General features: G+C 44.2%; 1 protein-coding gene and 1 long non-coding RNA gene across 3 annotated transcripts in view; one reads left to right on the forward strand and one right to left on the reverse strand.

Annotated features, from left to right (window-relative positions):
• The window catches only part of SLC24A4 (solute carrier family 24 member 4), a 113,412-nt gene that overhangs the window by 29,724 nt on the left and 61,264 nt on the right, over positions 1-22,424 (forward strand). The window lies entirely within an intron of this gene.
• On the reverse strand, positions 13,953-21,871 carry LOC310766733. Its single transcript, XR_014550395.1, has 3 exons — positions 21,822-21,871; positions 19,510-19,718; positions 13,953-14,377 (listed from the first exon to the last, which is right to left on the reverse strand). It is a non-coding gene; the product is annotated as an uncharacterized lncRNA (long non-coding RNA).

Genomic DNA, 22,424 nt, shown 5'->3' on the forward strand with positions numbered 1-22,424 from the left:
AGCTGTGCCTCCATATATGCTCAACATGTATATTAGTAAATAAACTGAATATCATAAAATACCAATAAGCCTCCGATGACCTCCTTCAAAAAGAAATCAAACGCCAGTAAGTGCTGAACAACTTTCTCACCGCTCAAAGTTATGGATGAGTGAAACAGTATTTTCACTTTTCTTTCTCCCCCACCCTCTGTCTTTGGAAAGAGAAATATATGCAATTAATGAAGGAAGATGCTTTTATTTTTCCACTTATTTTGGACTGCCAGGTAACAAAATTCAAAGATGTATAGCATGTGTGAAAGGGATTATTGAAGCAGTTGGAGTAATCATTTTGTAAGCTATCTGTGGACTGACCTGACGTGTTTGCGTTTTTCAGCATTAACGTCAATAAACATTTTGCTAGAGGATGAAGTTTAGAGTATTGTATTCTTCTTTTTTATAGTGCCTACGAAAAGCAAGCTGTTACTTATATTCCCCCAAAAGAACACCCTAATTATATCTGTTACTTGTTAGATTGGAAACAGAAAACAATTACCACGTTTCGCAGAGTGGTTCAACAATCAATCCCTGTATTCAGGGAACTCTGGTAATTGTAGCTCTGTGAAGGAAATAGGGGTCTCCTAACAACTCTTAGCACCTGACATTTAGAAGACATCTGAAGGCAGCTCTGTTTAGGGAAGTTTTTAATGACTGACATTTTAATGTATTTTTAATCTTTTGTTGGGAGCCGCCCACAGTGGCCGCCCAGCCAGATGGGCGGGGTATAAATAAAAAAATATTATTATTATCATTATTATTATTATTTCCAAGATTTAAAGTGGCACGATACTGCTCTAAATGTACAGTGCAGATGCGGCCTTAAATGATTGATGTCAATAGCCAGAGTCTACAAACCTCATCCAGTTTTTTTCTTTTACATAAAAAAGATTTAATGCAATCTCTCAAGCAAAAGGTCGTAATTTTAACCTGAAATCATAAATACAGACATGTTGGCTTGCATCAAAGCTGGATTTCATTGTGGGTCGTGTCATTTTTCATAGGCACTCACTATAATTTGGATGTTTAATTTTTTTAATGTTTAAAATGGTCACTGCCTGATTGCTTCAGCATCGAGGGGGTTTTGTGCCATTTTCTTTCCTAAGCCAACTGGAGATCACATAGTGTAGTGGTTCACAATTACCTAAGTACCGCAGACCCCCTGTTTTTCAAAAGCCAAGCCAAGGCCCCCTTTACTTTTGAAAAATTTGATCTCTCTATGGTAGTTTTTGTTATGTGAATGGTGCCACAGACCCCCTGAGTCCCCTTGACATAGCGAGCAGGATGTGCTTATCACACAATGTAGCCAATCACACTTGGCTCTATGATGACATCACAGAGATTGTGTGAGGGCAATCTTTTCTGGGTCAACACCCTGAATGACCAGTTTCTCCCCCTTTTTTGCCAAGTACCGCCTGAAAAGGGGGCACCCCTTGACTGTGCTTAATGGTATTAACAAACAGCACCAACACTCCTTTTGGCTCAACCCAGGGAATGCATAAGCCAACTCTGAAATAGAAGCCTAAGTGGAGTTCAATGGGCAAGGAAGTTACCGTACTTTTCCGTGTATAACACGCCCTGGTGTATATCACCCGCCCAATTGCCGAAGCGACAGCCAATCAACAACAGCCTGTGCAGCAGCCACCAATAACAATCCCCAACTCGTGGCAGCAACCTATCCCACGGCCCCACAATGCTCCCATGTATAAGACGACTCCTAATTTTGATCAAAAAACATAGTCTTATACATGGAAAATTACGGTATTTTCTACTATCTGTAGAATGTCTGGCATATTATTCATTAAGTTGTTATCCCACAGTTTCCCCAAGGAGCTCATAGCAGCATTTTAACCTCATTATAACCCTGTAAGGTAGAACAGGTTGCGAGGCCGTGGTTTTGCCCCAGGCCACCAAGTGAGCTTCATTAACTGCATGGGGCTATTGAATATATAGAAGGTCAGCACTGTGTAAGTAGCCATTATTTTATGCTGGCATATCTCAGAATAGATATTTAAGGTATGATTAAGGTAAATGAGGTTCCTTGCCTTTAACATCTGGCCTCTCCCCCCAAAAAGATTAAGTCTCTTTTTTTGCATTGCTTCCATTCAGCACAATAAATGGACTTGCCAAGCATATTGTAAGTGTACGGCGCTCAGACTTTATGAAAAGTGAAAAATGTCAGGAATTTTAATCTGCAAGTGGCCACATTAAGTCTTCTGGAGGCTGCACAGCTTTACATAGTTCTCTGTGTAATCCCTCGGTACACTTTGCTATTATTATTGTTTTCTGAAAAGGGGACATCTGACCACCACTAATGTATTGAAGGCAATTAAAAAGGAATATTTGTACTCTTAACACCATTTTTAATGACTGCGGAAATCAAGGTGAATTCAAACATATGAGGTTTGCTTGGTGGCACAAGCAATGTAAAAAGGGAATTTTTGAATAGAATATATCTGTTTACAAAATCCTTTTCAGCAAAATTAGAGTTTTCAGGATGTTTTTTAAAAAAGCTTGCCACTTAAGTCCTATACCACTGACCTGAAAACAAGTGCCATGGAGTCGACATGCATAGTGTTGTACTCTGAAGTAGTAATCTTATAAGCAGAAACCAGATACAGTTGGACTACAAATCCCATCATCCCTAACCACTGGCTGTACAGGCTGGGACTGATGGGAGTTGGAGTCCCAACAACATCTGGAGGATACACATTCCCCATCCCTGATCTAATCCCATATATGATGGCAATAGAATTCCCCTGTAGTTTTTGGAAGATTACAAAAGATCCAGAGACTGGATCAAAAGGAACAAATTTAGCAGAGTTCTGCTACCAAGTTCGCAAGTTCAGGGCCAGTGCAGCGAAATGTCTGTTTGTGTTTCGAAGGGGAAAATATACTTAAATATTTAAAAGTTTGAGGCCTTGTAGTGTTATGATGTTTCAAGCTACCACTTTGTAGCAGTAGTTCTTGTTGACGGCTTCTGAGAGGAGAGAGATACAACATCTCTTTATGATTTTGTTAGGTGGGGCCTTCATCAGGTAAATTCAGTCTGTTTGGTCTGGGTGGCAGCAAGTTCTGATTGGCTGGAGGTTCCTGTCAATTGGGGGTTAACTGTCAGTGCGGAAGACGGTTGAGTGGAGCATGGAAGTTGGTTTGGATGATGCAACAAGCTGCGGTTAAGCAAAAGCTTCCAAATCACCCCCTTACCCCATGGTTGTGCTAGAGGAGAAGAGGAGAGCACAAGATCCTGAGAGTCATGTAAACACTTGTTTACATCATTCTAAACTGTGGTTTAGTGTGATGTCCAAATGCAGCCATTTGCTACTAGTAGTCATAATGGCAATGCTATTTCTAGGATGCCTCTGACTGCCACCTTCTGGCAAACTGTATCATGAGGGGGCTATTGCCCTCATGTCATAGTTTTCCTATCTGGTTGTCTCCTGTCAGAAATAAGATAGTCCTTTGTTCGGATCCTGCAAGGTTCTTCTTATATTCATACCACCAAATCTCTGGCAGGATGAAGTCCTGGGGGTGCATCCACTGAATCCCCAAACCTAAGAATGCTCAGTAGTTCATTCTGTTGTGAATCCTTATTAGAAAGCAACAAAGAAAGCATCCTAATAGAAATGTAGTACCCCAGCAGGTCTTCCGAGTTGGTTAGCGCTTCATAATACCAAAATCCCTTAAAAACCAGTTGCGTGTGTAGGTCCCCAGGCCACCCCTCAAATAACTTCACACATAACACGTAATTTTAGTTTTGGTTTTTGGGCACTATTTTGGCCACAACTTTATTAAAATACAAAATCAGTGAGTGGTTGTTTAGACATTGGTTATGACTATCTGTCCCCCCACCTGGGACAGAACTGACATCCCAAGGTCCGATCGGTAGCCAGTAGAAGGGAAAGTCAAACTTGGGGGTCATTTGAGCTAAGCGTCGGTCCCACGCCGCTCACCCCAGCAGCTCCCCGAAAGCTTGCTGGCCCTGGTCCCATGACAGGGATTGGACGAAATCGTGGCAAGCCCCAGGATTCCTTTAACGAAATTCCCTTCAGCGCAATAGGAGGGGCAGGCACAGCCTATCCTGACCCCTCCACCACCAGCATATTATAACCAATGCCTAACCGCCACCCGAGTTTTAACGCTCGCCGCCAACCACTCACAAACCCAACCAGGAACCTAATTTTTCAGCCACAGCATCCAACCAAATATCATTCCCCAAATCAGAAAGGTGCACTCCATCCGCCCGGTAAAGGGCTTTCGCCTTAAAATAAATGCTGGGGTGGGGAATCACCAAACCACCCAGCTCCAATACCTTCCCACAAACAGCAGAGTTAATGCGCTTCCTGGCCCTTTTAGCAGCCTCCGGGCGGGAAACACCGCGCCAGGTGTGCCTCTGCAACAGGTGAGACCAAATTATTCTCACTGAAGGTAATAAGGCTGCCAATGTCTCCAAATCCCTTTTGGATTGAGGTGGGAGCGCAAAGCAAGGCAATCAATAGTTGCCACATCATTTCCCCCCAGCTGCACCACTATGGCCATAGGGTGGGGGGGTTGAAGAGCAGCCAGCGACCAATCAGCGGCATAAACTCTCCCGATGACATTCCGCGTCTGGAAAACCATGACACTTGCACGTGCTGTGGGAGGCCGAGACACGCTCCCCTTGCAGACTGCCTCGCTTTGCTGCCAGCCCAATGAACGATGCTGTGTCCCACTATCCAGACGCGGACCAGCGTGGGATCTACAAGGGTTGAAACAAACAAGCATTAGTACCAAACTCAGCATTTGTTTCGCACATAACCCTTGAAAGCATCCGATATCCATCTCCCCAAATCCTTGATCCTGGCGGCTGAGAAGCCCCAATGGGCCACCATAGTCGCTGCACCTATGCGAAAGGAATGAGGGGAGAAACCAGAGGCCGAGATCCCACAAGCAGAGATGGCCTTACACGACTTTTGTGAACTGGTGTCGCGCCAAAGGGTGACTATTTACATGTTTGAGTAGGGGGCCATCCCCAGGAAGTCTCAAGGCCAAGTACTTCCTTACATCCTTGACCGGGCACGGGCCCACCTCCCCAGTGGCTGGGAGGCGGACAACCTCCCCCCGACCCAGCTGGTCAGTTTTGGAGTTGCGCACTACAAGTCTCAACTCCAAAAGGGGAACGCATATATCCTGAAGGAGCAACCCATGAGAACCAGCAACTTCTAGGATCAAGCCAGCCCCCAGGGGAATGGAAAGCCAAATATTTCTGGTATCCAATAACAGGGCAAGGGCCCACCTTACCTGTGACTGGAAGCCTGATGATGGCAACCCTGCTCACTAGGTCTGACTTAGAGCTCCAGACACTTATGACAAGCTCCAAAGCATATAAGGAAAAATCCAGAGGCAATAAGCCTCCAAACTCTCAGCCCCGCACTGGCTCCAACACAATTTCCCCAACCCTCAGTACACCAAAATTATAATGGAATACTGAAAGAAGTCTCGTCTAGATCTAGAACCAGGAGACAAGTCTTAACTTGTTGCGGATACTGCATAGGTCAAGATTGACCGGCTTCCTGCCTGCAGTCCTGTGAAGGCTGGAGCCTATTCCAACCTTCCGAGACCCTGCGCACGACACACTTTTAGAAGGGTCTCTGAAAAATTAAAGCTTTACTCTAGCAGACATTGCAGCGGACTGAATTCTGATAGTTTTAACAATGCATCCGATCTGCAGCAGGTAGGCCAATTAGTGCAGGTCCTGCTCAGAGGATGGAGGCAAGTTCCTCTGAATGGCCGAGGACTGCCAGCTAAACGCTAAGAAATCAGTCCAGGCCTTCTCATAAGACCTGAAAGCAGAAGGGGAGATGTAAACTACTACTCCTCATAAATATCAATTGTTGCCAAAGCGCCACAGGAGCTCCAGAAAATCCGGCTATAGCTGGGCGTCCAGAGCCCAGGATTTGAAGCTCTCCAACTGAAAATGGGATAGAGTGACAGCGAAAACATTAGATGATCCCGTAATAAAGCGAGCAGAAACACAATATTAAACCTTAAGCAGTGCAGCTGGAAAGCACATAAAAGGGGGCGGAGACTCTGCTGAAGCATGAGGACCATTTTGCCAGGACCCTCACACTGCCTGGTTATCAGACCAAGACAGACCCGACGGTCCCTGTACTCCTCAGTCCAGATGTGCGCTGCACTACAATGGGGAAAACTCAAGAAAAGTTAGGTCACATGTGATTGCCTTGCCCTGCCAGGCTCAAGGCCACTGTACAGGATGCTGAAGGGACCCCGGGCCATGAGACCACCTGGCCAAGCAGGAATGGAAGGGGCAGCCTGGAACAACCACCCTGCATGCCAATTTTAAACTGACCTAGCAATGATAGAATCTGACAAAGCAACATTTGCTATCAGAGGAAGTATTACAAGAATAACGTCCTTCACGGCAAACAGCTTTTCCACAGGCAAGCAGAGGTATGAACAACGGTATCCAGCCAGCCCCCAAATACGTTAAAAGGGGCAATCGGAGCCACTGTCCTATCCACTGCCAACGGAACACCCAACTCCTCAGGGAGTAAAAGGGGTGTCCACTAAGCCTAAGCAGAGGCTGGTGAACCAGCCAGTAAAATAAATATTTTTTTTAAAAAAAATCCAAATAATGGTACCCCCAGTTAAACGAGTCTTGACTCGCAATGTTCAATCCAGAAAGACGCTAAAGGACTCGAGTGCTGCACAGCCTATAGCGCAACCCATTGGCATAGCCTTATCAATGTAAGGACCATCCAATTAAAGCCCAACTACTTAAAATCTTGAGGGTGAATCGGCAGCAGCCTAACAGCCAATTCAATATCGCATAATGCCAACAAGGCACCTCTTCCAGTTTGTTGGTAAGCTCAACTGCCTGATCCAAAGATGCATATTTCACGAACAATTCCGGAGCGTCATTCACTGAGGTGCCTTTGGGATGCGATAAATATGGATCATATGGAATTATATGGGGCTGGTAAGCTCAACTGCCTGATCCAAAGATGCATATTTCACGGAACAATTCCGGAGAGTCATTCACTGAGGTGCCTTTGGGATGCAATAAATATGGATTATATGGGGCTTTCTTAGGGACGATCCCCAAAGGGGATCAATGAAAATCAGGAATAGAAGGAGAATCAAGGGGATCCCACCATACGTCCCAATGAAAGCTGCTTCCTAACCTTCTTACTTGCTACCACAGGTAGCTCTCTGACTGGCTTTTGAGTTGCTGTATTCTGAGCCACTGGCTGAAAAGCCAGAGGAATCCCAAACCTTGGGAAAACCCTTCCCACAAGCACAAAACCACTGACCCATCTAGATAACCTTTTAGCAAGGCTTTCAAGGAAGATATTGTTATGGAAATATGGGCGAGAGGTATTGAGTTATTGCTTGCTAGCCCCCAGCCCCCACTTGGGCAAAATGCCCTGCCTTGTGTTGCCACCATGATGTGTAAATTTACAGGGCCAACGCTGGCCAGAAACCCTAAAAAGTCCCAACAAAGCTGCTGCCGGGCCAGCTTCCTGCATAGCAGCTTAAGGTTCTATTGCTCAGGGAGTTTCCATGTGAAATGTGGAGCTGCGCAAGTGGTCCACATGTCCCTGTCCCTGCGATCCTAGCAAGCTGAGGGGATGATGGCAGCCCTGCATCTAACATTCCCATAGTGAATTGCAACTTAAGGAATAGTGGGGTTGGAAGGGACCCCAAGGATCATCTAGTCCACTCTCCCACAATATAATAATAATAATAATAATAATAATAATAATAATAATAATAATCTATTTGAATCCCGCCCATCTGGCTGGGCTTCCCCAGCCACTCTGGGCAGCTTCCAACAAAATATTAAAATACAGTAATGCAGCAAACATTAAAGGCTTCCCTAAACAGGGCTGCCTTAGATGTCTTCTAAAAGTTTTGTAGTAGACATCTGATGGGAGGGTGTACCACAGGGCGGGTGCCACTACTGAGAAGGTCCTCCACATGGTGCCCTGTAACTTGGCCTCTCACAGAGAGGGAACCACCAGAAGGCCCTAGGCGCTGGACCTCAGTGTCCGGGTAGAGTGATGGGGGAGCATGCAGCTGTCCCATACAGGGACCAATCCTGCAACCTAGGCATTACCGGCACCATACGCTGACCAGCTGAGCTATCCAGGATGATCCCTAAAGACCCAGGTTTGACGTACCTGCAAGGAGGTGTAAGCATCATCCCTGTTCCCCTTCTCCCTGCTCCTGGATCGCCGCCTCTGAAGACGCTTTCTTCTGGAAGAAGGCACCTAGGGCATCAGCAAGTCAACCTCTGCAGGAGAGGCAAGCTCTGGAGGCATCTGCAAAGGCCCTGTCATAGTCTGCAAAAAAACCCCCAAAACTAAACAGTGTGAGGAACTGGTGAAACCAATGCTTTGTGCACCACATGGGGACGCTATTCAGGCCGGAAACGCTGCCAGAGGCCATCAAATTCTAGGGCCAAGAGGGCCAAGCCCTAAGATCACTTGCTAGGCCAGACATAAATGTTTCCAATGAGATAACAAACTCGAGGCAGCCCACTGCCTGACCAGGTACCCCTGTTTGCCCTTTAGAGGGAAGCACCTCCTCAAGAAACCCAAAGTTCTTTTTGGGAGCAATATCACAAGTGGGCCAAACTACCCAGCAACAGAATAGTCCAAAAGGAGCAGCTTGTTATGTTTTGTGATAACAATGGCTAAGTGGGGGATATGAACCCTGACTCCCAGGTCCTGGTCCTGCACTCTAGCCACTAAGCCACAATGGCTCGTCTCTAAAATGGCAGTTGCCACTATCAGGGCAAAACAAACTTGAAGAAAATAAACTTGTTCAGAAACAGCATAGTTAAAGAGCATACACAGAGTGCTCATTGGAGGCACAGAGAGCCTCTGGCTCCACTCTGTCTGCCGAAGATACACATTAGCAACAAATGAGCCTGCAAACAAACAGATAAATTCTTATAGAGAGAATGAGACACATGTCACAGAGACTTAACAATTTACTGTACTGCTAACTGTAGCAGGCTTAGGCTTGAATGATATGTGCAGGCCGAGAAGGCCTCCCTGCTTCTGTTCTCTGCCTTTTATTGTCTCATTGCAATATTAAAGGAACTCAATATAGTGCTCCCGCCCAAGGCTAGATTAAAACTCGGCCAACAGCACTGCATGCACCCAAAATAAAGCCAGCCTTTGGGGATACTATAAGTGAAAGTGATTCCAGCTAAGTTGGGAACAGCCCTGACTAGCCCCACAATTAAACAGGCAAAAATACAGGGAGAATCTTCCCACAGGGCAGGGTAAGGGGTGGGGTGATAAATCAAACAGGAAAAAAGGGAAATTAAATTAATTAAGGGACTAGAGAGGATTAAAAAGAAGGGGGAAATAAAGAAATGTAACCAGACAATGAGAAGATGGCTCCTGATCCGATGCACTCTGCAAAGAGAAAGAGAAACCAGAGTGCACCAATATTGAAAGACTATGGTCCCACCCACCCAATTTGCAACATACAATTTGCCCCAGCAACCCGGTTACCCAATCATGCCAGGCAACAACTCTTAACCTGCCTGGCAACAAGAGGCCTGGCCCGGCGGCCCACACCACAACACATGCTCTCATTTATTGGAGAACACGCTTTGTAGTATAAAAAGAGGTCAGATCCCACTACTAAACATATGCACATTGTCCCTGCTGGGAACAAAATTTAATTTGTCTCTAAGATGGGAAATTAAGACACAAAAGAACCCATATCGGATGTTATCATTAACAGTTTTATTTTAATTGAGAAAGAATAAAGCCAGGAACATAGGAAGCTGCCTTACACTGAGTCAAGCCATTAGTGTCAGAATTGGGGGGGTCAAAAGGCCAGCTGGCTCATCCCCAGCTGGAGCGTCTCCCTTCAGCCTTGCCGCTACGGAGATCCCTCAACCTCTGCTCCGATGTAATCAGTGACTCAAGCTTGCAGACTTGAGCACACTTTACTCAGCAGTGTAAACTGCACAACAGAAGAGGCTTGAGGCTGTAGACACATACTAAACTACACATTTATTATACATAAATCAGGACAAAGACAACATGGCATCTCTCCTTGCCGTCTTCTCGGAGAGAGACAGAAAAGCAAAAGCTGTACAGAGCGGAAGTTCCGCTCACGCCAGCAATCTGTGCTGGAATGTAAACAGACATGTGACACACAACAATCCCGTGTCTGCAGCAAAGGGTGGAATGGAATCCTCAACAATCAGTCCATTTAGCTTATTCTTTATTGCCTACACTGACTGACAGTGGTTCTTCAGGGTTTCGGATGGGGGTCTCTCCCACCCCTACCCTGGAGATGCTGGGGATTGAACCTGGGACCTTATGCCTACAAGGCAAATTCTGCACCGCTGAACTTGCAGAGAGGTAGTTGCTGCTGCAGCCAAATCAGGAAAGTTTATGCTCACTGAGCTGATGCCTATCCTGACGCTAGCATAGGCTGCTGAATTCAATGGGGAGACCATCCATGCCACAACCATACATTTGTACTATGCTGGCTGCAGCACCCTCCTGACAAACTTTATGATCACTGCTAAAGATTATTGCCATTTTTTGTTTTGTTTTGCTCAATCTGGATTTGTTGGCATTTTTTTTTGTAACCAAAATGTACTAAAAGCAAACCATTTGGCTAAGCTTTGTAATGTGTCCTTATGTGACTTGGGTCGGCGGGACGGCAGATGTGTTATTTATGCAGCAAAAGTTGGAACTGAAGTAAGGCAAAGAAAGAGTCCTAGTATACATTATTTATTAGTCCTGGTGCTTTAGAGGTTTTTTTTTATTTAAGTATTTTGTTGCCTTGCATTCAGCTGAATCACATCTGACACTCCATGGGGGAAAAAATCCCAAAGCAAATTGGTTCTTACAAGGCAGGTTAAAGGTGCTTGTCAGCTTTCTTTATAAAAGTCTTAAAACCAATTAGCTTTTCACAATTCTGAAAAGAGGTTAGAGTTGCTGTGCTTGCTTAATTTGTTACAGAGGTATATAATTTTTCTTTTTCTTTTAAAAAGCTTAATAATGTTTACATGGTTTCCCTGCAGATGGCTCGTGATATTTCAAATGTATGCAATATATAGTCTTGCAGATGAGGGGGGCAAGGTAGAAAGAGGAAAGGTAAATGCCTTCTGAACCCAAGTATTTCTAAAATGACTGTACATTTCTTCTGTGGAATTCAAGGCAGGGTGTATGTAGTATCCCATCCAGGCACCAACTGGATCAAAGCCTGCTTAGGTTCAGCACAATTATTGCATGATATGCCTTCACTTTATAGTCTGAAAGGACATAAGCAAACTAAAATAAATTTAGATCACCCTTTGTTCATTTTGTGTATACAGTGGCACCTCTGGTTATGTACTTAATTCATTCTGGAGGCCCGTTCTTAACCTGAAACTGTTCTTAACCTGAAGCACCACTTTAGCTAATGGGGCCTCCCGCTGCTGCCGTGCGATTTCTGTTCTCATCCTGAAGCAAACCTGAGGTACTGTTTCTGGGTTAGCGGAGTCTGTAACCTGAAGCGCATGTAACCTGAAGCGCATGTAACCTGAAGCGTATGTAACCCGAGGTACCGCTCTATATATACACACACACCCATTCTTAGTGTTCCTCCTATTCAAGTGTCAAATAACCTTTCCTTACAAAACTTGGTCACAATCCACCAGGAACTTCTGTGAAAACCCCACTGAATAAATGAGATCTATAGGAGTGTTATAGAAATATATGCAGCCCTGGATCAGTATTGAGACCTGTGCTTTTTAACTTGTTCATAAACGATCTAGAATTACGAGCGAGCAGTGAGGTGGCGACCAGGTTTGCTGGTGACACTAAATTGTTCAGGGTCGTTGAAACAAAAAGAGTCTGTGAATTTGGAAAGGACCTCTCCAAACTGAGTGAATGGGCAGTAAAATGGCAAAAGCACTTCAATGTCAACAAGTGTAAAGTGATGCATGTCAGGGCAAAAAAATCTTAATTTCACATATACACTCAGGGTGTCTGAACTGGTGCTGACTGCCCAGGAACGAGACCTTGGGATTATAGTAATGGCTCGATGAAGATATTGACCCAGTAGCAGCTGTGAAAAAGGCAAATTCCATGCCACAGGTTCCTTGTCCATGAATTAGTGTTTGCGACTGAAAAGAAATGGATGATGGAAGAAAAATTATAGTTTTTACTATGATGCAGTGATCTGGATAAAGTAGCTGTAAATGGTGGCTGTCTAATGACATATAAAGTCTGTGAAGGTTAAGGCTGTAGCCCCATGTCCAATGTGAGCTCATTGGGGCTTACTTCTATGTAGACATGCTTTGGCATGACCTAGTTTCAGCTATCATTCTATTTATATGGCATTAGGCTACCAAGATAGCAATTGCTTTCTCATTAGTCAAACTTTCTCTAAAAGATAATTTTATAATCCGATGTTAAAATAAAAAGCAATGGAAAAGTAGCTTAGCATTGTGTTACTCATCTTAGATGTCACTCTTGTGCTTTTAAATAGACTCTCACCTGTTCTTCATTGCATTGCAAGTAACAGCAAAAAAACCATTAAAAAAACACACCATTCCTGAAATGTAAATTTTGATGTGAAATTTCAAAGAAGATCTGAATGATGTGTAGAGGGGCTCTGAAGGGATTATAGAAAAGGACAGAACTGTGTGCTATTTAAAGCCGCAGCATATTACAAAAGGAGATTGTATAATGCGTTACCAGCTAGGGAAAAATCACAATAAAGCAAATGTCCTATGTACCCTTGCTATGTGGGACAACTTTTACCAAGAAAACCATGTGTTTTATCTCATAAAATATTTCATATATTTTTTGAAGAATTGCTATTCTAAGCATCTGTCTTTATGGTATTGTAATTTATTTCATAGTTAAATTTCAAATATTTTTTTTGGTCATGGAAAAAATGACAATTCTATGTTTTTAAAATTTTGTTTGGTACTTTATGGCTAGATGCTGGTCTACAGAAAGCTTTTTAGACCCCAGCACCCCACTTTTTGCCTCACTGCAAAATGGGACTCACTTTTGCTTCTTCCTGGTAAATTTCTAATTTTACTCTAGAATGTACCCAGAGTGTCCGAATAGGATGTATGGAATGTGTATTTTTCTACAATGAAAAGAAAATGTTTGGCCTTCAGTTCAACTTCCACCTCCTATCACTGGCGTCTAGTCATGGCGGCTGTGTTTAACCTCTACTGCTGGAGGAAGTACCGTATTTTTTTCATGTATAAAACGCCCCTATGTATAAGACAACCCCTATTTTTTTGAACCCAAAATTAAGAAAACGAACCCCTAAAATAGAAGTGAAAATCTGGATTATTGGCGATGGCATGTTGTTGATCTTTTAGGGGGTGATTGCCCTCAAAGTTTCCAGCATGAGGTGCATGCAGTGCACTGAGGTGCAGAAGCAAAGGCAGCAACTGGGGCACCACACGCGCTCCCTTGGTGGCAGCTGCTGCTGCTGCTGCGGGGAAGCAGGCTCCCAAGCAGGATGCCAAGGAAGAGCCAGGGGGAGGCAGTGGCCACTCTGCGCTGGGCCATGCCATTGAGCAAACTGAGCTGAGGAAGGTGGTGAGTGGGCTGGGGGCAGGGTGGGAATTTGAGAGAGGAAGAGGGGGAAAAGGAAAGAAGGGCAAGGAGAAGTAGCTGAGGCAGCTCTCAGCAGCGGCGCTGGCAGCTGCTCTCGATCCGGTGGTTGAGCCAGCAGAGGCTTCAGGAGGCGAGCCAGTCGCCAGCATGCAGCCCGGAGAGGGGGAGAGAAAGGGGGAGTGGCAGCAGGAGGGACCGCCTCAGCCCGCCCAAGCCAAAATCCCGGACATATGCTGAAATATTTTAAAAATTCCCCCAGATGCCCATGTTCCGTGTACAAAACGACCCCCAATTTTTTACTATTTTTTTTAGCAAAAATTATGTCTTATACACGGAAAAATACGGTATTCCTCTGAATTCCAGTTGCTAGCAGTCACAGGTAGAGAGAGTGCTGTTGCATTCAGATCCTGCTTTTCAGCTTCCCGTAGGGATCTGTTTGGCCATTATGATGCTGGACAAGATGGGCCATTAGCCCGATCCACCAGGGCTCTTCTTATGGAAACGGCGGCCCTCCAGGTGTTGGTAGGACTCCAGCTCCAATCTTCCCTGACTATTGGCCATGCTGACTGGGGTTAATGGGTCCATCATCTGTAGGACTGCAGGTTCCGCTTCCTTGGCGTATAGGGTCGTATTTCTTTCATGCGAAGCGATATTTGGAAAGACAGAAGCCTTGCTTGGAGAAATGATCTGTTTTGCATGGCAATTGCGAGCGAATCCTGAATTGGAAGCAGCACCTAGGGTTAGATTTCCAAAGGTTAGGTTCACACTTGGGTGCCTCCCTTTAATTGAATTCCAGCAGAAGATAGGATTCAAAAATGCATTATGACCTTTTAAAAATTTACCTATTCAGCATTTATTAATTCCAAAGCGTAGCTTAAGTCGCCTCATTCTTCAGATAGACATGACCTTGAGTGCTTCACAGAAATAAGGGTTTCAATAAAATAATGAAGGCAACAACAAAAGAGGCAAGAGATCAAGTGGGAGCCTGAACCAAATACATGAAATAGTAGTGACAAAGCAACGCTGGGAGCAAAACCATGCAAAGCTTCTAATGATCCTCTTTGTGCTTTGTAGTAGCATGTAGCAGAATATCCTTTCCCTGTAAAGTAGATGATGGGAGACCTTTCCTTCAAGGTGGGAAACCCAATTTGCCACTCTTTCCCCTATACCTGTTACAGGCACTAAACATTTGTACACCACTACTGGGAAAACCATAGCTTCCCAGTAGTGATGTACAAATGTTTAGTGGCCATAAAAGGTATAGTGGTTTCCCCAGTAGTGATGTATGGAAGTGAGAGCTGGACTATAAAAAAGGCTGACTGCCAAAGAATTGATGCTTTTGAATTATGGTGCTGGAGGAGACTCTTGAGAGTCCCATGGACTGCAAGAAGATCAAACCGATCCATTCTTAAGGAAATCAACCCTGAGTGCTCACTGGAAGGACAGATCGTGAAGCTGAGGCTCCAATACTTTGGCCACCTCATGAGAAGAGAAGACTCCCTGGAAAAGACCCTGATGTTGGGAAAGATTGGGGGCACAAGGAGAAGGGGACGACAGAGGATGAGATGGTTGGACAGTGTTCTTGAAACTACCAACATCAATTTGACGAAACTCCGGGAGGCAGTGGAAGACAGGAGTGCCTGGCATGCTCTGGTCCATGGGGTCACAAAGAGTCGGACACGACTAAACGACTAAACAACAACAACAAACATTTGTACAAGGGGAGGCACCCTCACCACACTTAGTGTTAACTTCTCCCACTGCAAGCTGTGGGTACCAAAACAAAAAAGAGAGAGAAGAAAACCTCATTCTGCAACTGTTCATCGTGTTTGAAGTAGGGAAATTTCCCGTGCTGAACAGATAAAGTATGGAATGTGCTACCAGAAGATCCACAGAATCATAGGATTGTAGAGTTGGAAGGAACCACAAGGGCCATCTAGACCTTTTGCTCGAGGTGGGGTTTGAACCCACAACCCTGAGATCAAGAGTCTCATGCTCTACCCTCTGTATAGTGATGGCCACCAACTTGAATAGCTTTAAAAAGGGATGAGAGAAAGTCATTGAGGATAACAGCCACTAGTCACAATGGCTTTGTAGCGCCTGCAGTGCCAGAGGCAGAGGGGGGCATCTGAATTCCAGTGTCTGGACATTCGTTGAGCAGGAAAGTGCTATTTGCCCTTATTTGCTGCTTGTAGGCTTCACTCGTTGGCCTCTGTGAGAGCAGAATGCTTAGGGCCACTAGCCTAATCTGCTAGGAGTGCTTTTTTATGTTATAGAACACTTAATTAGTTAGTGCACTAACTACGCTTTCCCACTACGCTTTCCCTGGAGCATATACAACTGTTTTAATTCTATAAAGGGGAGAGTTGTAAACAGGTAAGATACATGAGGGGAAAGATGAGTATTTGCTACTATCCTGTTCCTCATTGGGAAGCTCAGAAACACTTTTTTGGGGGGGTCTCCATCCAGGCGTTGGTGCACACCTACTTGCTTCGTGGTACTATGGCTACATGTGACCCCATACCATTATTTGCCATAGATTTATGTTCCAGCACTGAAGAAGAAAGCACACAGCTTAACGCTACATTTCATTTTTTGAAAAAGAATGGAAAAAAGGAGACAGCTTGGAAAGAGGAAAGATTCATAAGGGGCTAGGAAAGTATTGCATAAGAGGGGTGGTTTCTGATTTTTTTAAATAAATAATAATAATAATACTTTTTATCACTTTCTAGCCCTCTCAAAGCAGCTTACAAAAGATCCTTACAATAAAAATCGCATTCAGGCCTGTTATCCAAAACAGAAATAGCATGATGTCCCTGTGGTGTGCCGAGATTATTCAGTTAGAGGTACATGCATGCAAAAAGTCCCACATATTATCCTTGGCATTCTCCAGGTAGGTCTGGGAATGTCCTGTGTCTGAACTCTTGGAGAGCTGCTTCTGGTCAGTATTGACAATGCTGAGCTAAATGGACCAATAGTCTTACAGTGAAAGGCAGGCTCCTATGTTCCTATATTGTTCTTTTGTAACCATGTGGGGCAGCTCTCCTAGAATGGCTTGAACAGCAAGGAGAAAAGTCACTATACAATTGTTGATGTGAACGCATAGGCAGCTCAATCTGTATAATCCTTTTGGTACTACAAAGTTCAGATGAAGAAGACATGTGGCTACAGCAGGTGGAAGGGTGAGGCAGAAATATTATTATTATTATTATTATTATTATTATTATTATTATTATTATTTATTTTATAGTGGCAGGGAGCGCATGACACTGCTCTGGCATTTGCAGAAATAAAAAAAATTGGTGATTTTTTAATGGACAGTGCAATTTGTGATTTTCTACCTGTCATGCCAAAAATCAGGCAAAGCCACTCCCAAGCCATGTTTTGGTCAACCAGTTTGATTCAAAGTGGCCCCCGGCATCCAAACATCAATGAAGATGGCCTCCCCCACTTCGGGAAGCCTTGTGCTAAGTTTGACTACAGGTAGAGTCATGCCATGGTCACATTTCAGTCCACCATCTTAATTCCAAATGGCAACCGGTCAACAATTACTATAATTTTTCTCAGGGCAAAGAGGTGCATCTTCAGCATATGAGGGAAACTATATAACTATATAATGAAGGTGCTTGACACACGTCTGTGAGCCTTCAGATTGGCTCAGGAAATTTCCCCACAGTCTTTCCTGCCAGGAAAATTCCCAAGACAGATAGAAAGATGTATTCTCTTGTGAAATGCATTATCTTCTAAGTGGTTTGCCCTTCTCTCCATCTGTTCTCCATAGATTTCATTGCCTCTTGAGATATTGTTGTCAAACGCAGCACAAGGGTTCCTTACTGGAGGAGGCGGTCCAGATTGTTGACTACTAGTAGGAGGTTTTATCATATAACACCAATCCTGGCACAACTGCATTAGCTGCCATTTAGTTTCCAGGCTCAAATCAATGCACTGGTTTTGACCTATGAAACCTTATGTGTTCAGGACCCCCAGTACATTAGAGATACCCTCCACCCACAGGATCCTCCAAGGGAGGTGCAGATGTTGGCAACACAAGACTCGGCCTTCTCTCTCTCTCTCTTTTAATTTCATCTTATTAATATAATTTTAATATAAGATTCAGCCTTCTCAGTGATGGCTTCCTGACAGTGGAATGCTCTCCCCAGAGAGTTGTACCTGCCACCATAATAATCATAATCCATACTGAGACCTGGTGGTAGTAATTGATGATGACAACAATGTTAGGGGAGAATGGTGAAGATGGACAGGGCCTAAATTTTTGGCATTATGTCAATACATTCAAAACCCCCAATAGTTCAATTAAGTTTGTGGAGAGGGTTTATTTTAGAAGATTAGGATAAAGTGATTTCTCAACGTCTTGGATTGTGATCATAAAAGATGCATCACATGAATTAATGTAGGGCATTATCTTCCCCTTTCCCTTCCCTCCTTTCTTATCCACTTTAGTTCCTCCCTTCCTTTTGTATCAGTTTGTTTAAAAGGTGGGCGGGGGAGTGATGGAAATACTCCTCCAGTTTCCATCAAATAATATGCCAAACCCCAAATACGGCTTTGAACTACCTCAGGTCACTTCTGTTTCCTGAGCATTCATCCAGATTTATTCGAACAATGCTTTCTGGGAGGTAATACAGTGTTGGCTGCTAATTGAGTATTTATTCATTTTGATTTGCTTGTGGGGAGATAATATGATGTCAAGGGACACAGGTGGTGCTGTGATCTAAACCACTGAGCCTCTTGAGCTTGCTGATCACAAGGTCAGCAGTTTGAATCCACGCGACAGGGTGAGCTCCCATTGCCCTGTTCCAGCTCCCGTCAACCTAGCAGCTCAAAAGCATTCCGGCACAAGTAGATAAATAAGCTGTGGCGGGAAGGTAAACGGTGTTTCCATGCACTCTGGCTTCCGTCAGGTGTTCCGTTATGCCAGAAGCGGTTTAGTCATGTTGGCCACATGACCCAGAAAGATGTGCAGACAAACGCCGGCTCCCTTGGCCTGAAAGCGTACATGAGCACCGCACCCCATAGTCGAATTCGACTGAACTTAACCATCCAAGGGGTCCTTTGCCTTTTTTTACCTTTTAATATGATGTCACATCAAGCAATTGTTGTCCCACGATTTTCCAGTGCATTTTCCTGTCACTTTCCTTACCTCAAAAAATCCATTTTGGGGTGGGGGGAGGAAGCAAGTTTGGTGCACAAGATCACCAAATCCCTGTTCAGCTGTGGAACCTGAATTTGCTAGTATGCAGTTGAATCCCATATGCTAAATAGCAACTGTCTGGAAGTGCCCCCAGTAGAAAAAAAAATGAAAGCTTTCTGGGTTCTACTGTTTCTTGCATGTTGCAATTTAGCAAAGGAAAATTCATGGGCTGCAATATGAATGCATGCTGTGCACAGAATCATAACAGCTATTTTTGACTGAGGGACAATAGAAATGAGGCTGGATGTATCATGCTTCCAGGTGAGCACTGAAAGTTTCATCTCACCTTGTTAATGCCTGTGGGATGGGTACTATGCTGCTCCCACAGCAGGGATTATCCTCTGGTACAGAGGCACGATGCACTGGAAACCTCTGCTTTTTAAAATCTATAAAGAACCTCCCCTCCCCCCCCCGCTCTGTTCTCATACATTGCGGGACTCCAGCAAATATCTGTAGACCATCTTACTAGGAAATGGGCACTTTAAACTCTAAAGATAGTTCCTCACATATGGATATTGAGGACAAGCTATCCCCTCCATCTTTCTTCTAAAGGAAGAAGTGTAGCGACCCTCAGAAAGCAAATGGCCCCAACTGCAAGTCCTCCTGAATGGCTTGGGTCCAGGATATTTGAAGTATGCCTCCACCTGTACCAACCTGCTCATTCTGTAACATAAGGTGGAGAGCTCCTTCTCTGCATCCCGTACAGAAAGAGAGTCATGGTTGATGGTGACAGATGATATGGTCTTCTCTGCCTAATCACTGTGAGACAGGTGGGAGCAGGAGGCCTGCTCTGTGAAAGTTCCCAGTGCAGCTGGCAGTTCCAGTACATTGTCATCATTGGTGAAGGCTATCCTAGCTTCATGCTGCAGGATAGAGAGGCACAAGTTGGACGACTTGAGAGTACTGTGCTAGGAACAGCCAACATTCTGACATGTTGGACAGCACTAGGCAAAGCTTTTTGATATTTTAATTTCAGGAAAGTATTTTTAAAAAGCATAAGAGAAAATCGTGGATTTTGAACACAGCTCATGAACCTTAGCAGCGATGATGAATAATAGCTAGCTCCAAATTAGCTTTGAGCTCATGATGGGGCAAGGCTGAGTGAGGCTGGGTCGTATTCATGTTCAGGCTAGAAGGCGTTAAAATCGCAGAGCTCGCTGCCAGTTTGGAACTTAATTGGGGATCCCAAGAGATCAGCTGGCATCATAAAACATTTGCATCAAGAGTTTTCTCAGAACATTTCACTCTATTAACAAATAATAACACTGGTTTTTCTCAGTGCACCATGCTAATGTGCGACTTGAGCAATACGCCTTAGCTCCACAACAAAAGGCAGAAGCCTTTATTTCAGGCAGTACAGTTCCAGATTGTCACCTTTGGGTTGAAAATTTTGACCTAGCAATCAGTGAGTGTCGGATACCACAGTTTTACATTTGATTAGAACTTGTGGGATTGCAGTTGATTAACAGCAGAGTGGACTTGACTTGCTCAGGGAGATGGTCCATCTCCAGCAAATGCCTTAATCGCCTACAATAAGCCCTCGGGGGAAATGGCCACGGCAAGAAGCCAGATGAATCTGGCAGGAGAGACATCCTTGCACTCAGTCACTTAATTAAGTAAACTGAAATTTTAAAATTGGCTGTTCCCAAAAGCACACATTCTCCGGTCATTATTGGCATTTTGGATTGCCTCAATGCCTTACATCAGGTGTGGGCAGAGGGAAGATCAGCACCTACATGGTAGGTTTCTGGGTGAATCGCAGTAGATTGGCAACACTTTCTCACTCCCAGTTGTCTAGCAATAGCAGCAACTGCTAGGCTGCTAGAATTAAGCCAGCCTGAAGGAAATTGAGGAGTGGATCTTTGTTTGAAAGGACTGGAAGCACCGTTATGGAATTGGAAACAAATTCTTGGACTTAGTATGCACCCAGAGGCACCATGTTCTTTAATTGTAAGGGTGTGTCCATATTCCTCCTGAGTCTCTTCTTTTCCCTTGATTCTGGATGTTATACCTCAGGGCAGAAGCAGCTTGCTAGGTGAACAGGACTGTTACACTACTTCCTGGGAGGTAGGTCAATGTTGCATACTGGGAGGGAGAGGGCCAAGATGGTGGGGAGGTCGGCATGGTGCAAAAGCACACTGGCAAGGAGTGCTGGCCTGGCTCTACTGGTGCATGTCCAATGTGCCAACCTCCTTTCCAACTTTCCCCTCTCCTGGTGTCAGCGACTGGGCAGAGGAGGAATGGTGGAGACTGCCTCCCCATCTTGACCCTTCCAGGGAGGAGGAAGAGGAAGACAGTATAGATTTACAACAGTGGTTTGCGGAGGGTCACAGCTCAGAGGCAGATGAGGGGGAAAGTTGGGAAGGCAGAACTAGAGCAGCAGCTGGCTAGCATGGTGTCATTAGAAAGCACCCCAGACCCTCAATTTCCCAGAACCTGGCAAGCCTTAAAAGTAGGAGAGCAAAGAGCTTAAAGACAGAGGGCACGTAGCAGCCCCTGAATGAGGAAGTGGGAAAGATGGGGGTGGAGATTCACTTGGGACAATGCCATTATCCAAGAGGACGGTAAGAAGCTTTCCCTTGTCTTTATACTTCCTGGGCAACCAGCCGGTAGCCACTGACAGCATCCTGACACCTGGTAAGCAATCAAGTGACTCACCTGCTGAGATGCTAGTATACCACTTAAGCCTTAGAGCTCTAATTAAAAAACAAAGTAGCCTAAAGTCTGCTCACTACTGGCTTACAGGACAATATAAAAAGAAAACAGGTATCTAAATAATTCTAGGTCAGACAATAATTAATAAATCTCAAAGATTACATGCATCTGCCCAGATTCCTCTTGATGTTTGCAAGGTATAGATGATACTTGAAATGTGATAGATAGAGTGCTATGTATTGGGGAAATTTGGGCATCGTTCTAGGTACACTAGATGCTTAAAGAGGTAAATGTTTTATTTCCACACTTACTATTTACCAAGAATGTTTAGGCTGCATCCTCAATCCAATCAAATAAAAACGATATAGAAGAAAAAGACATGAAATTGCACCATACAAAGAAAAGATTAAAAACCAAAAAGGTATTGTGCAAAAATTGGAAGTGTAATCAGAATGAGAAAAATAGTGCATTTGGCTTAGCAAGTTACATTTAAGGTCTAAGAGGATTTTCCTGAAAACAAATAAACTGGATATTTAACTATATGAAATATTAGAAGTAGAAAGTCTGCGTGGCAGTCAGTTATATCTCTAGATAATGAAGGTCTGAAATATGTACCCATGAGAGAGAGAAAGATATTGCACATTCTTTGCATCTGACACCATAAAAGGAAATTTGGGGAAAATGAACACACCTGGACAGTTCTCTCTTCAGGACATGCATCTGAAAAATAAAACCAAATTGAGAGACCAAAGTTGAGAGCAGAGAGCAGAGTTATTCCAATAATTGCAGTTAATCATACACCCACCCATCAGCCATTTGTGGGTTGGGGAAGATGAAAAGAAAGCTCCATCCCAAAAAGCAGGTAGAGATCCTGAGTTGTATTCAACTAAGTTTTACTCAGAGTAGATCTGCTG

Source organism: Podarcis filfolensis (genome assembly GCF_964270895.1).
Source record: "Podarcis filfolensis genome assembly, chromosome: 1".
Lineage (NCBI taxonomy): Eukaryota > Metazoa > Chordata > Lepidosauria > Squamata > Lacertidae > Podarcis > Podarcis filfolensis.